This window comes from Canis aureus, chromosome 12, assembly GCF_053574225.1.
Source record: "Canis aureus isolate CA01 chromosome 12, VMU_Caureus_v.1.0, whole genome shotgun sequence".
Taxonomy (NCBI): Eukaryota; Metazoa; Chordata; class Mammalia; order Carnivora; family Canidae; genus Canis; species Canis aureus.
In genome coordinates, this window is record NC_135622.1 from 54,758,238 (window position 1) to 54,775,390 (window position 17,153).

At 36.4% G+C, this 17,153-nt stretch overlaps 1 long non-coding RNA gene across 3 annotated transcripts in view; it reads left to right on the forward strand.

The window, feature by feature from the left end:
• The window catches only part of LOC144281221 (uncharacterized), a 366,661-nt gene extending 351,923 nt beyond the window's left edge, over positions 1 to 14,738 (forward strand). For 2 of the 3 annotated variants that reach the window (XR_013349728.1, XR_013349730.1), the window contains exons 3-5: positions 11,042 to 11,132; positions 12,262 to 12,318; positions 14,377 to 14,738. This is a non-coding gene — a long non-coding RNA (uncharacterized LOC144281221). Of the gene's footprint in view, positions 1 to 11,041; positions 11,133 to 12,261; positions 12,319 to 12,579; positions 12,608 to 14,376 lie in introns of those variants that run through there. The other variant, XR_013349729.1, reaches the window with a different exon arrangement.
• The last annotated feature ends 2,415 nt before the right edge of the window (positions 14,739 to 17,153 follow it).

Below are 17,153 nucleotides of genomic sequence, written 5' to 3' on the forward strand. Positions count from 1 at the left end.
CATCAAAATCAGCTTTGTGTGTATCAAAATTGTTTCCTTATGATGTTATAAATAATCCTATCCAGTTATGGTCAAATTACAATGACCAATGTAAGATGAAATGTGACTAGTGTAATATATAGAAAATAGATGACAGTGGGTACAGCTCATGGCTTCATATGTTTATTTATGGTGTCATCCTTGTGTCTATACACCCCTGTGTATGCACGCCCATACACACACCTGTAGACTCAGAGTATCTTCTCATAACATTGTAGAGAAATTATGTAAAAAAGCTAGTCTCAGAAACTATTCTGTTCAATTTCATTAATATCTGTTGATCAAATTATTATTATTATTACAGTGATCATAGAGTTTTACAGAAATAGAGCAAAGGACTTGTGAATGCTCAAGTTTCTCATGGAAGATGTTACCTGTGTGCACACTGTCTTTGCGGAGGTTAAGGAATTCTATCAATGCATTTCCATGACCATGGGTTTCACGGAAGCACTGTGGACTTTGCTGAGTAGCCTGGAGGTCTCATTGGCCATCTTGATGATTCTAGAAGGTTAGAAAAAAATTAAAATGGCATTATAATGTATATATAACCATCCTTTTTGGGATACATTTACATGTAGTTAAACAAGTCAAATTAGGCATAGCATTAAGTTATGGATTCTCCATGGATTCAAATAAGATACATTCCCAGTCCTCCGGGGCCTCGCATTCTAATAGAGAGGCAGACACATAAATTCATGCAATAGATCATGGTGCCATGATCAGTGGGCAAGTTGAAGGAGGGACACAGTGAACAAGGAATTGATGAAACATTATAGAAAACAAGGAAAGACTCTTGGCAGAAGTGACCCTTGAGTGAATACCTTAGAGAAATGAGTGGATGCCTTGAGAAAAGAGTGAAAGGGATGGGCAAGGGAGTTACCTTGAAGACACAGTAAGGAAGCCAGACAGCTAAGAAATGCAAAATCATTCCTTTCCTCAAACAACTTAATTCCTATGTGAATAAAACCCAGTCCTAATTATTTATATTTCTTTTTTTTTAAGATTTTATTTATCCATTCATGAGACACACACACACACACACACACAGAGGCAGAGACTGAGGCAGAGAGAGAAGCAGCCTCCATGCAGGGAGCCAGATGTGGGACTCGATCCCAGGACTCCAGGATCATGCCCCGGGCCAAAGGCAGGTGCCAAACTGCTGAGCCACCCAGGGATTCCCCTATATTTCTTTCAAATTGATATGTCTTTCAACTTATTATCACAGTGCTCATTGTATTTATTAAACTCCACGACTCGTTACGTACACCAAAAAGTACCACCAATATTACATAAATAACATATCTTAAGTGAGCCTTGCTAGGATATTAATATAAACTGCAGAGTATCTCCTACAGTCCTTCTTCAAATAGTTTGAGCTCCTTTGTCAAGGTTCATATCTTAGTTCATTCAGGCTGCTATAACAAAAATACCATTAACTGGTAACTTAAAATGATAAACATTTATTTTTCCCAGTTCTGGAGGCTGGAAGTCCAACCCTGGCAGATGCAGTATCTGGTGAGGCTCACTTCTGGGTTCACAGAGGGCCGTCTTCTCACTGTGTCCTTGCATGATGGAAGGGCTGAGAGAGCACTCTGAGGCCTCTTTTGCAGGGTCAGTAATTCCATTCTGAAAGTAGAGCCCAGTCACCTCCTGAAGACCCCTTCTCTTAGTACCATCACCTTGGGAGTTAAGATTTCAACATATGAATTCAAGAGGACACAGTCATGCAGCCAATTGCAGTTCTATAAAAACAGAAATAGTGGCCTTCATTATCAGTCAGGGTGTTAGTCTGGCTAAATTAGGCAGACAATGAACTCATGAAAAGGATGTAAGATACTGGATAGTATGCAGGGTCAACAGGAGGGCTTGAAAGCTTGACTTGGAGAGTGGGCAGTTAGTTAAGATATCACTCATCCACAGAGCCAGGGCTGTGACACCGAGCAATCACTGCTTCATTTTGCACTGATGGCACCACTTACACACTTACACTGGGTGCTGCGCACTCACTACATTGGCATAACTGCCCTGCTTCCCTGTAAGCTCCATATTATTGAACTATCCCAAAGCTACTCTGCAATTTCTCCTCCTTTGTGTCAATAACTCCTGATTCAAAGTCTGGGTCACTTGCATCTGACAAGTGATGTCTCTATACACTCATTCCAAACCTGGGAAAGCAAGTTTTCTTATACAAAATATGTTTAATACATTACTCAACCCAAGTGTGGATAAGCTTTCTATACTGAACTAGTATTGTTTCCATGACCTATTTCAATATAGAATCAGGGAAGAATATAAACTTTGTTGAATCTATTTGGCATGTGAAACTTAAAAAAAAAAAAAAAAGAAGTGGAATGTTTATTTCAACTTGGAATTTTATGAAGAAAATAAAAGAAATGTAAACTGTATCTGCTAAACATGAAACTGTGTTTTAAGGGGGATTAATTTGTAGAGGACCGTTCTAGAAAAGATGGAAGGGTAAGTTTTCAAAATTTAGATTTGAACCCCAACTTACTGTTCAATCATTATAAAAACAGTTAAAATTATCCATCAATAAAAATGTATCCCTTGGAATGCCTGGGTGGCTCAGTGGTTGAGTGTCTGCCTTTGGTTCAGGTGGTGATCCTGGGGTCCTGGGATGGAGTCCCACATCAGGGTTCCCCTAGCAAACCTGCTTCTCCCTCTGCCTATGTCTCTGCTTCTCTCTCTGTGTCTCTCATGAATAAATAAAAATCTTTTTTTTTTAAATGTACCCTTTATTGGAGATAAGATGAATGTACCTAGAAAATCTCTGGTAAGTGGGGCTCATGTCAGAAGACAGCTGGAACTTGGATCCAATGGCAGACACAGGTAGCTGGAAGTTCAATGCTCTGGGGTAAGAAATACTGCTGCTTCACCATATATTTTGGGAAAATGAATCTAGGATCACTGAATGAAACAAAGGACTGGGATAAAGTTCCTACATCTTTTGATAAAGACAGAAAATATGAAAGAGGTAAGAATGTATATTCTGCTGTTATTGAGTGAAGTATTCTACAGATATCCATTAGGTTGAATTGGCTTATAGTGGTGTTCCAAGTTAAAGATATATGTAAATGTTACTCTTCTATAGCTCTATTCCTGTTTCCATTTTTATTTCATTATTATTATTTATATTGACTTCATATATGGCAGAAACCAACAATACTTTGTGATATTCCTGACTTTATAAAATGTTACATCTTTGAAAAAAACTTGAAAGAATAAAGAAGAACAAGTATTTGTTTATAGTTTTGTTACATTAACTTCCTTATTTATCATTTTTGGTTTTCTTCATTTGTTCTCATGGATTTGATAAAATCTGGAGTCACTTCCTTAAACCAATACAACTTTAATTCTTCTCATCTTTTTTTGTGTTCTTTCTGGAAAATATATTACAAGTATATTACATTTATGCATGTTATAGGGCCAAAAATTACATTGTATGCGTATCATTGTCTATAATTACTTTTAAAATAAGTTTAGAAGAATGAGAAAAATATGCATTTACATGTCTTTTATAATGACACAATTACTCTTACTAGTCTTAGTATTTCTTGTAAAGTGGGTCTCATAGCAACAAATTATCCCATTTTTTCCAGCTTTACTGAGGTATAATTGACATATAAAAATTATATATGTTTAAAATGTGCAGTGTGATGTTTGATAGATATATACACATTATGAAATCTTTACCGCAATCAACCTAATTAACATATCTATCACCGCACATGGTTATCATTTCTTAGAGAGTGTTACAAGAACACTTAAGATCTATTCTTGTGGCAGATTTCATGTATACAATACAGTATTATTACCTCTAGTTACCATGCTTTTAGATCTCTGAGATTTATTCAGCATACATAATTGAAGTTTTGTGCACTTTGACCAGCATCTTTCCATTTCTTCACACCTCAGGCCCTGGCACCTACCTGCCTTTCTATTCTCTGCTTTTAAGAGTTCCACAGTTTTAGGTTTCATATATAAGTGAGATCATACAGCATTTAACTTGCTGTGTCTAGCTTATTCCATTTGACATATGTCCTCCAGGTTAATCCATGCTGTCAAAGTGGCAAGGGTTCCTTCTATTTTAAGACTGAGTAATATTCCATCATATAGGTACCACATTTCTCTATCCATTCATCTGTCCATTGACACTTAGATTGTTTCCGTATCGTGACTTTTGTGAATAGTGTTATAGGGCACACAAGAGTGCAAATACTCTTCAAGATTCAGATTTTATTTCCTTTGAACACATACCCAGATGTGAGCTTGATGGATCTTATAATTCTATTTTAACTTTTTGAGGAATCGCTATACTGTTTTCCATAATTGGCGTAGCAATTTACCTTCCCACCAACAATGGGCAAGGATTCCCTTTCCCTCATATCCTTGCCAACACTTGTTATCTCTTGTCTTCTTGATAATAGCCCTTCTAAGCAGTGATCCCTGATTGTGGTTTTGATTTGTTTACCTGATTGCTAGTGACACAGCACACTTTAATATGTATCTCTTGCCCATTTGTATGTCTTCTTTGAGAATTACCTATTCGGATCCTTCGACCATGTCTTTCAATTGTTAAATTTATTTATGTGCTTTTGCTGTTCTGTTGTTTGAGTTCCTTATATATTTTGGATATTGATTCCTTATCAGATGCATGGTTTACAAATATTTTCTCCCATTCTGTAGGTTATATCTTCATTCTGTTGATTATTTCTTTTGCTGTGAGGAGCTTTTTGCAGTAAATTATCTAAAAAGAAACTAATAAAACAATACCATTTATCATAGCATTGAAAAATACCTAGGAATAAATGTAACCAAGGAGGTTAAAAATCAGTACACTGCAAACTATAAAACAACCATGAACAACATTCAAACACAAATAAATGGAAAGCTATGCCATGTTCATAAATTGGAGAAATTAATAGTGCTAAAATATCCATACTACCCAAAGCAATATAGATTCAGTGCAGTCTCTATCAAAATTCCAAGGATATTTTCTATAGAAATAGAGAAAAAAATCTTAAAATTTATAAAATAAATAAGTCATGGGGTTATAATGCACAGAATGGTGACTGTAGTTAATAATATTGTAGTGCAGTCTTGAAAGTTGCTGAGAATAAATCCTTAAAGTACTCATCACAGGAAAAACAATCTTCTTGTAACTTTGTATGGTGATATAACTATGTATGTATGTATGTATGTTACTATGTATGGCTGATAACTAAACTTATGGTGGTGATCATTTAACTGTGTATGCAAACATGAAATCATTATCTTGTCACCTGAAACTAATAGAATGTTCAATGTCAATTTTACCTCAATTAAAAAGAAAAAAAACCATAAATTAAAAAGCTATCAAAAACATTTTTAAAATTCATATGGAGCCACAAAAGACCTTGACACCAAAACAATCTTGAGCAAGAAAAAAAGCTGGAGACATCACTTTTCCTGGTTTCACAATATATTACAAACCTATAGTCATTAAAGCACTCCTGGCATAAAGACCGACATATAAACCAACAGAACAAAATAGAGGGCCCAGAAATAAGCCTACACATATACAGCCAACTCATCCTCAACAAGGGTACCAAAAATACACAATGTGGAAAGGATAATCTCTTCATTAAATGCTGTAGGAAAAACTAGGTATCCACATACGGAAGAATGACATTGGACCCTTGTCTCACACTCACACTGTATACAAAAATCAACAACTAGGAAGAGAGTCACATGAAACCTAGAATTGTAAAAGTATTAGAAAATATACATAAGAAGCCTCTTAACATTCGTCATTGATATTTTTTCTCCCTGACGTGACCCCAGAACCACAGGCAACAGAAGCAAAATAGGCAAGTGAGATTATGTCTCAATTTTTTACTTGAGGAAAAATCTTTCTGTTTAAGAAAGTCTTTTGGATGAAGAATAGCTTTTTCTGGATGTAGAACTCTGTTGACAGTTGTTTCTCCCCTTCAGGCACATTGAATACGTTATTCCATAACCTAAAGGACAAGTCTGTGTTTTCTTGCTTTCAAGATTTTCCCTTCTCTTTAACATTTTTAATTTCTACCACAATGAGTCTCTGTGGATCCCATTGTGTTTTTCCTGTTAGAGTATGTTGAGCTTCCTGGGCTTTTAAATTAATGTTTTCCAATAAATCCAGAAAGTTTTCAGCCATTATTTCTTCAAATATTTTTCCTTTTCATCTTTTCCTGTCATATTCATTACGCATGTGTTGGCATAGTCTTGGCGTCCCACGTTTCTCTGAGGCTCTGTTCATTTTTCTTCATTCTTTTTTCCTGCTCTTTGGATCACATCATCTTTGTCAGTCTATATTCAAGTTTATTGATTCTTCCTCTCTGTTCAGATTTACTGTTCAGCCCCTGTAATAAATTTTTTACTTCAGCTGTTATGTATTTCAACTCGAGAATTTTCACTTAGATCTTTTCTAATAATTTATTTTTATTTTTATTTTCTATTTGAGTCAACAGTTTCATCACACTTATACTTCTGTAATCGTGGTTTCTTTTAGTTCTTACTATATGTATAATGGCTATTTTGAAATCTTGGTAAATTGGTTGGTTGTTCTCATGGGCTGGTTTTGTTGCCTGCTGTGTGTGTGTGTGTGTGTGTGTGTGTGTGCATGTGCATGTGAGATGGGTCATATTTTCTTGTTTTAAGGAAACAACTTTTTATTCTATTGAATACCTCATGTTATGCTGCACATGTTGCACATAGAACAGTTTTTTAGAAATACACAATTTAGGGGCACTTGGGTGGCTCATTCAGTTGAGCCTCCAACTCTTGGTTTCCATTCAGATTATGATCTCAGGGTCTTGAGATAGAGCCCCATGATGGGCTCCATGCTCACCAGGGAGTCTGCTTGAAGATCCTCTCATTCTTCCCCTTCCCTCACTCTCTCTCTCTAAGATAAATTAAAAAAAAAAGAAATGTACAGTTCAAAAAATTTTGTAAAACAACGTATGCAGCCTCAGTTTGTAAGCCACTGGACTTGCCAAACCCTCGGGCATCTTTGACCTTCATTTTACTATCCAAGGACGCTTTGGATTACAAAACAAGTATGGGCAGAGCAGGTCTTCAACCTTGGCTCTTCTGTCCTTTTCGGAATTTTTCTCAATTTGGTCAAAGTTTTACCTGATTTATCTCTAGCTTGTTTTTACCTGACTCATTTCCCACATGTAGTTTTTTCAATGGTTTTTGCATCCTCTCAAGGATAGAGGCTCCCAGGAAGAATTGGCTCTTCGCTGAGGTGGATGTCTAGGGTATTTTGTTGTAAAAGGACCTCATTCTGATCTCTTCATAACAAAAAGAGACGAGATCTTAACCCAGCTTCACCTTTTCTAGCAAAAAGACACAAATGCTAGATGCAATGCACATTTATTCTGTCATTCTTCTTCTCAGTTCTTTCTAGGCTGACAGCTGGATAGCATGAAATAAGGGGTGCTTTTGGCCAGCCAGAAATATAAAGGCCATAAAGAAACAGCACACACTGCACTCATTTCCCATAAAACAGGACCATTTTTATTACTTCTGATTTATAATAGAAATGACAATTGCATATATTTCTTCACGCGTGTACAGAATCAAACGCAGAACATAAAACTCTCTGAACAATACAGGACTCTACCAATTAGGTTTGAAATTGAATACTTTTCCTGTAGTCAAAAAACTTGAAAAACATTCCTGATGGAGTGCTCTCTCTCTCTCTCTAGCTCTCTCTCTCTCTGATACATATACTCACAAACTTACAAAAATTTTACCAAATGAATAACCAAAGCTTAGAATCCATCATCATTATCTATGTCATATAAAGTTGGTATCTAAAATTATTTCCCATGAAGGTAAAGTTAAATATTTTAAGTTTTTTTGGCACTTTAAAACATCTCAGAGTACTTTGTCCCATAATTTTAATAAATGCTACAGGGTGGTAGCTTTTTTTCCCCCCTTCTTCCTTTGTAATCTTATGAATATAAAGATTCTTTTGCCCAAAATGATGCTTTTCATCAGATAAGTGCAAATATGCCCATGCATGCATTTTTACACATAATTTCATGGTGTGCACAAAATATATCCGAGGATCACAGATCAGAGTGTCTGTTTTATAAGACGATGGGAAAGGAATAAATGTGTATCGCGCACTACATTGATAACATATGCTACTTCATGTATAGCATCTCATAGAAGTGCCAATATATTTTAGAAATGAGGACTTTGAGGCTCAATAGGGTAGTTAATCCAGTCACATAGTGAGCACATAGCCCAGCTGGGATGCAACTGACATCGTCTCCTTTCACAGTTTTCCATTTCACCATCTCTAGTGTTAATCAAGAGCTAATAAAGGTTGAGTCCACAAGTAGTGCTTTTTCTCCAGGAGTCAGTCACATGTCATGATAAAGCATCCTCCTCAGTGATTAGCAGTTGGATGAACTTGGTAGACTTCACTTCTCTGTGCCCCCATCATCCACATCTGTGAAATGGGGATAAACAGATCTTCTCACCGTTACGAAGAGTAAGAGATTGAATTAGGGAAATAGCTTAGAGCCTAATATGTTCCTACGACATAGACTGTTTCATAGCATGGAGCATGGAAGCTCCCCAGTGTATCCTAATAATCATTATCTTTTCTCTAATTCTAATAGCTTGGTTCTTTTACCTCTTATGCTATAAATATGTGGCTCGTAATATTCCCCCCAGAGATTTATTTATTTTTCTCTCTTTCTGTCTCTCTCTTCTTAAAAGATTTTATTTATTTATTTATTTATTTATTTATTTATTTATTTATTTATGAGAGATTTGATTTGAGCAGAAACCAAGAGTCAGAGACTTAACCAACTAAGCCACCCAGGCACCCCTCTTTTTGTCTCTTTCAGGAAATTTTGTTCTGGTGTGTCTATAAAAAGACAATGCAAATATGTTAGCAAAAAGGCTAAAACAAGCCAGGGGACATTGATTGTATTGGCTTATTTTCCTGTCACTGAAATCTTAATTCTCCTGCTAGACTAAGCGTAGCAGATGTGGTGGCTCCTGGATATTGGTATGCAGATCCAGTGCATCCATAGTGAATTCAGTTAGTGGTTCCTGACTCATTTATGCAGAATTTAATTCTCTCTTTTCTCGTGGTATTATTATAAAGCAAGATTTCAAAAACTGATTATCTTCTATCACTTTTGTCATACATGTATAGTCTATATTTACTGCCAGGATTCACTCCTCAGTTAAAGTCCTATGTATTCACAGGATACCTTGTGCCCTCCTCTATAGTAATTTGCCTGCTCCAATTTCCCTATTTCTAGCTATAAATGATAATGATACTAAATAATGATACTAAGAACAAGGAGTTGCTGGAAGGATTAAGGGAAGTATTTGGCTACTTTTCTGTGTTGACTTGGCTAGACCATGGTGCCCATTTGGTCAAGCACCAGTCTAGACGTTGTTGTGGAGGAGGCATGTTTCAGATGTGAAAAACATTTAAATCAATAGATTGAGTAAAGCAGATCACCTTCCACAATGTGGGAGAACCTCATTTTATCAGCTCAAGGTCTTATTTTATTTTTAAGATTTATTTACCTACTTAAGAGAGGGAGTGCACGTGTGCTTGTACGCACGCACGCACACACACACACAGAAATTGGGGGAGGAGAGAGGGAGAGAATCCCCAAGCAGACTCCCCACTGAGTGTGGAGCCCTACACCACAAAACGTGGGGCTCAATCCCACCACCATGAGATCATGACCTGAGCCAAAACCAAGAATCAGTCACCCAGTTGACTGAGGCACCCAGGTGCCCCTGATCAGTTCAAGGTCTTAGGAGAAAAAACTGTGGTCCTCAAAGAGAAAGGAATTCTATCTTAAGACTGCTCCTGCTGGAATTTCCATACTTCCAGTCAGGTCTGAAGATGTCAAATTTGCCAACCACTATAATCATGTGAACTGGTTCTTTAAAATAAGTGTACCATTTTTAACCTTCTAAATGTCTACCTATATACACATACACATACTATTGCTTCTACTTCTGAGTGTCTAGGGAATCCTAATTAATACAAGAGGTAGCATATTTAGTGCTTAAAGTACTGCCTGTCTAAAACATATAGTTGGAAATACTTAAATAAAACCTGATAAACACCCAGTATAAAAATCAAATCATGGCTGCCTTATGGTTGAATCAGAATGAAGAGCTCACAAGATTTCTCTGCATAGGTGGCTCCCCCACCTCTTTGTTGTTGTCCATAAAGACCATATTTTAGGCATATATTGATAATCCTAGGAACACATTCTCCAATCTAAGGAGTTCAACCTTTGGCCTCTATTTGAGGTTTCCAGTTTCTGTCTACCTGGGACATAATCAAGTGCATCACCAGACAATGCTGATTCATAGAAGAAAGGCCCAGGTATTTGTCCTCCGACTTAGGCTGAGTTTTGTGATGCCCTTACTGTACTAGGACAATGACTGCTTTCATGTCCACATACTTTTCTCAAGACAATGCCTTCCAAGGAAAGATTTATAGTGATGATGGTCAACTTAGAACACATTAAAATCTAATTGGGAATCAAAAAAAAAAATGAGTGAGATCTGATTTTACCCCTAGATTTCTTTTAAAGATTTAATTTATTTTATTCATGAGAGATACACAGAGAGAGGCAGAGACACAGGCAGAAGGAGAAACAGGCTCCTCACAGGGATCCTGATGTCAGACTCCATCCCCAGACTCTGGATCATACTCTGAGCCAAAGGCAGACGCTCAACCAATGAGCCACCCAGATGTCCCCACCCCCTAGATTTTATAATGGTTTTCAATTGTCAGCGAGCACATTAAGTTAAACAAACAAAAAAAAGCTGATTACATCAATGACCTATCTAATCAAAATCTCTGGATATTAGGCATCGCTGATTGGATTTTAAAAACTTACTTAAGGTGATTCTAAAATATGCATCTGGTTAAAAATATTGACCATCTTATTTCATGCAGCTTGTTTTCCTTGGTGACTAGAAGAGAGAAGTTAAAACAAATGACCTGTGATCCACTCACTTTCTTTAGGAGCTGTCTATCCCTGGAACAGGTAAGGAAAAAGAAGGCAGGTGACCTGCCTAGTCTAGTGTCCTTGTCAATCAGACCTCTAGTTAAGTGGATTAATAATATTCGCTTGAGGGAAGAGGCTTCATCTTGTAAATGCCCTTAGCAGGATCTTTCCTGGCTAAAGGATTACTAATAGGGAATAAACTTGGAACTGATGAGGCATGGCTCATCTGGAGAAAGTCATATAAGTGCTACAGCGGTCTGGGGTATACAATGGGGATGTCTTATAACTTAAATGCTCTTCATTGTGTTAGGTAATAACCTTTAAATCCGCACTTGGAGAATCCATCTCTTATTCTGAGCTAGTGAGTGCAGCCCTGATATGGGAAGACAAAGCTGGAAAGCTGCTTTGGTAACTCAGACCTCTCTATACTTTGCCCCAGCCTATTTATTGCCTGAATCCTTGGGATTGTTAGTAGAATTTGATGCTAGATAAGATCTCTGATGGGCTTGAGCCTGACTTAACAATCCTATCATTTGTGTTAAGTCACATAGAAATTAGTATTTGGGGCATTTTGGTTTACCAGTTTTTAAAGAGGTAGGCTGGAAATGGTAAAGTGGGCAATACTTAATTTTATCCCAATGGTCAGAAATTATAAACATCAGTGCCCTAGGCTGATTAAAAATATTTTTTAAAAGGTCAATAGAACAATTAGCTTGTGTATGTTGGACCACATCATTCCCTGACTTCTTACATGCAGACTTGGTTTTATATATCAAAAGGGAATAATTTGTGGTGACACAAGATGTTAATAATCTCTTATGAGATTAACACTATAGCATCTGTTCTGATAACAGTTTCATTTTTAAAAACCTGCCTATCTTTCATGGAACTATGCCCTTACGTTTATGTCTTCCATTCCCGGAACAGCTACTATGGTAATCCTGAGGAGGAATATCACCTCAGGAATCCAAAGCAATGCTCCTGAGATTCATGCCAATCAGCGTGAGCAACATAAACAATTTGGTGACTGTTTCCAAATTAGCTAAATCACATCTGCTAATGTTCACTTCTATTTCATAATAGGTCTGTAGAGATCCCATAAAATAGTCTATCAGCAAATCTCACAAGTCTTCTCTAGGTCCTAATGAGACTTCTAAACTTTCCACAGTTACAAAGGGAATCAGGGAAGTTCCTGCTGATGAATCATCCATCATCCTTCTTGGTGGTAAGGAGTATTTTAAATATCATTTTTCTTGCATACTTATTTTTGATTGCACTAGGAACACTTAGCATGAGATCTACTTTTAAACACATTTTTTAAGTGTGCAATATAGTATGGTTAACTATAGGTACAAGGTTGTACAGCAGATTTCTAGAGCTTTTTCATATTCCTTAACTAAAACTTCATACTCCTTAATCAGCAACTGCTAATTTTATCTGCCTCCAGCCCCATTTTATCCTGTTTCTATATGTTTGTCTATTTTAGATACCTCATAAAATTGGAATCACTTGTCCTTCTGTGACTGGCTCGTTTCACTGAGGATAATGTCCTTCAGCTTCATCTGTGTTGTCAAAATGGCAGAATTTCCTTCTTTTTTTAAGGCTGAACAACATCATGTTATATGTATATTCCAATTTTTGCTATCCATTCCTATGTTAATGGGCATTTTGGTTGTTTCTGTATCTTGGAGGTTATGAATAATGTTAAAATGAACATAGGAGTGCAGATATTTCTTTGAGATTCTGATTTCTGTTCTTTTGGATATATACCCATGAGTGAGATTGCTGGATCATGTGGCAATTCTGCTTTTAATTTTTCAAGGAACCTCCATATTGTTTACCATAGCTGCTATCCCATGTTACATTCCACCTACAGTGGATAAGTATTCCTATTTCCCCACACCTATAGCTATAGCTAACACCTATAGCTTTCTTCTTTTTGATAATAGCTCTCTTACAGGTGTGAGGTGATACCTTATTGTTGTTTTTATTTGCATTTCCCTGATAATTTATAATGTTGAGTATCTTTTCACTTGTATGTCTTCTTTGGAGAAATGTCTATTGAAATCCTTTGCTTCTCCCCCCTCCTACTTTTTAAATATTTTATTTATTTATATGAGAGAGAGAAAGATTGAGAGAGAACAGGAGCAGTGGTAGGAGAGAGGGAGAAGCAAGCTCCCCACTGAGCAGGGAGCTGGATCCCAGGACCTAAGACATGGCCTGAGTCAAAGGCAGATACTTAACCAACTGAGCCACCCAGGCACCCCTGCTTCCCTCTTGTTTGTTAACCAGCTTTATTTTTCTTTTCACTTAATGATATTGTGGATGTCTCTCCACATCACTAAAAATTCTTCCAAAAATGTAGAGATTTTTAATATTTGTATGGTACTCTATTTTTAGAATGTTCCATAGAAAAGTCCCTAATGGATATTTGGGCTTTTCCTTTTTTTTTTTTCATTTTTTTTAAATAAATATTTATATGGTGCTTGCCATTGTACTCTTTTAAACACTTTACATTACTTAAATGTAATCTCTACTAAAACTTTATGAATTTGATACTATTACCTCCTCATTTTATAAATTAGGAAATTAAGCACAAAGGGAATGAGTGACTTGTCTAAGGTCACACAGCTACTGAGGTAAGTGGTGGAGCCTGATTAAAATCGAGGCAGACAAGGATCTTATCTACAGGCTTGTTATATTATACTGTTTCTCATTGATCAAGTGATCATAACTGAAGCTAAATATTGCATGCATCCTTAGTAATTTCTTTGCTATATGTGCCTAGATGTAGAACAATAAAGTCAAAGGATGTGCACATTTTACAGTTTTCGATGCAAATTGTCCCTAACTGTGCTTCTGGGTTCTTTTCTTTTCTTTTTTCTTTTCTTTTTTTCTTTTCTTCTTTTCTTTCTTTTTCATTTTTTAAATTGTAAAATATACATAATATAAAATTTACTCTCTGAACTACTTTTAAGTGTACAGCTCAGTGGTATTAAATATATTCATAATATTGCACAACCACCACAGCCCATCCCCAGAACTCTTTTCATCTTGTCAAACTAAAATTCTACACCCAATAGACAACAACTCCCCAGGTCCCTCTCCCTCTAGCCCTTGGCCATCATCATGCTTTCTGTCTGTGTTTCTCACTACTCTAAGTACCTCCTATATATGGAATCATGCAGTATTTGTCTTTTTGTGACGGCTTTTTCACTTAGCATAATGTCCTCAAAGTGCATCTGTGTTTGTAACATATGTCAGAAGTTCCTTCCTTTTTAAGGACTGAAGAAAAGGCCTTTCCATTATTTGAAGGAAATATTGACAAGAAATTTACCTACGTTTGACAAACCTGAAGGTCAGTAGAGTTCTGGAGATAATCTAAAGAGTTCTGAATGCTTGAAGACATCACCCAGCCTCCTGACTTTGCATCTTACTAACAATTTAGATATGAAGAAGTCAATAACTTCTCTGACTACTTCCAAGCTATAAGGTCACTGACATAGAGAACATGTAAATTTTGCTCTGGACCCACTTACTTTGACTTCATTAATCTCAAATTCTGATTTCTGAATCAACTTTCTGTCTTCTATTGTGGAAAATCAGGAACAAAAATTTGTCAATAAAGACATAATTCTCATTTCACTCAAATGTTCTCAAATATTTTTATCAAATACCCAAAAGGTTAAAGGAGAATCCTCAGTAATATGAAGTCTATTTCAAGTGTGCCTTGATTTTAAAGTTAAACATTGATTCAAGGTGTTTCATCTGTGTCATGATTTATGCAGTTGTTTTGTATACAATTATGTGGTTTCCCCATTCTGCTAAAGTTCTTTAAGTAAAAATGATGCTCAGACTGTACTGCCCATTAGAGCATCCACTAGACATTTTAGGCTATTAAAACTTCAGTTTCTCAGGTGGACTAGCCATACAATACTCAAACCAATACAATGCTCAATAGCCATAACCAGCTTGTATACACTGTGTTGGGCAATGCAGATAAAGGACATTTTATTTTACTTTATTTTATTTTATTTTATTTTATTTGTTGGTTTGACAGAGAGAGCACAAGCACAGGGAACAGCAGAGGGAGAGAGAAAAGCAGAGTCCCTGTGGAACTCGATCGCAGGATCTGGCATGACCTGGGCCAAAGGCAGATGCTTAACTGACTGAACCACCAAAGCACCCCAAAAGAGGGCATTTCTATTATCGCAGAAAGATCTACCAGATAGCACTATACTGGAAAATAGTCTGGTGGTTTCTCTGGTTGCTCAGGAATCCTTCTGAGTACATTCTGAAACACAGAAGCCCAGTTTGAGAATTGTAGCTCAATGGATGTTAAAGAACATCAACTTTTTGTGGTAGTCAAAAAAAAGCATAAATCAGGAGTCAGATATCAGGATTCATACTGAATTTTGTGACTTAGGAGGAGAGATGTAGGACTTTGGACTACTCACTTGGGTTACTGACGTGTCTAGACACAGGTTGTTTTATCTGTATTATGTTAAAAATAAATGTTCTTCCTACTTCATAGGGTCATTCTAAGGATAAAATGAAGTAATGCACAAAGACAAGCATTGTGTCGCATTAATCTTCATATATTCTGAATCTGAGATTATGCCAGGCATATCTAGGTTCTCAAAAAATACTTAATAACTGATGAATGGGATGAGAGGTATGCATCCAGCTGAATAGTCATTGGTGTTGGCAGTTTGAAAAGAAATCTGTTTATAAAATTTTATAAATATAGCTTTAGTCATCAAGAAAGAATAATTTTGCTCTATTAAAACTTATCCTCAGGAACTTAATTCTAAATTTAATATGTTGGATGAAAAAGATTAACAGATCAGTATAAATTACTCTAGAAGTTGTGAAATCTTTTAGAGAATTTAGTTTTAATGTTCTGGCCAATATTTACATGCTTTCTAAGGTTAAGGAGATGACCACGAATTTTCTTGCAACTGAATCATCTCTGGACATTATCTATTTCTGACAGTTGTTTTTTAATGTCAATCTATCTTTAGAGTGAGATACTGTTCTTTTCAAGGTTGTTTCTCTGGGCTCTCTACTATTGCAGAGCATAACGTTGAGCCAAGTGTTGTGAAAGAATATCTGTGAGAGAAAAAGAGGAGTCCCATTCACTCTCAACTTACAGAGAATTCTAAGTGTCAGTGACCTGGTTTTATTTACAGCACATTATATCCTGTAGATTTGAATATAGCTCAATGGATGGGTTGTATGGAAAACAGAAGAAATGATTTCAGACAGTCTAATTTTAAGAGAAGTAATCAAACATCTTTGAGAAGAAGAACAAATAAACAAAGAACAAATAAATAAACTTGTAGGGCATACAAGTACTCTGAGTTTTCTGGAGTCTTCAAAGACATCTTTGCAACCCAGCTCAAGATTAGATGGGAGACATTGAATGAAATAAGGTAAAGCATGTTTGCAGAGTTTAAGGAACTGAATTCTAATCTGGACTTTGTTATTCAATGTTTGTATAAATTTTGGCAGATACCACCCTTGCACTTTTAATTTCCTTTTATATAAAATGAAGGATTTAAGTTATGTGATCTCTTGAGTTACTTTCGGTTTCCAGAGTTTTATGGTTTAGTCTGTAACGTTGTATTCATATGACGGCCCTGCATTTCTTAACATGTTCATTCATCATGCTTTCTTAACATGCCAGCACAGATGCTATGATGGGTTTATATCACTCTATTACTCATATGACCACAGGCTCCAGACAGTAGAGAAAGGAACTTACCACTTCAGTTCACACATACTGGGTTTCAGGTCAACTGTTTCATGTGCTTTAGGAACTCACAGTTGCCTTTTCTGTAAAATGGTAAGTGTTTTCTACCCATATTGGAAGTTTCTCCTGTAGATAAAAACCAAATATACACATTATCCAGTTTTTTAAAAGACTTTATTTATTTATTCATGAGAGACACACACAGAGAGAGGCAGAGACACAGGCAGAAGGAGCAGGCTCCATGCAGGGAGCCTTATGTGGGATTTGATCCCGGGTCTCCAGGATCACGCCCTGGGCCAAAGGCA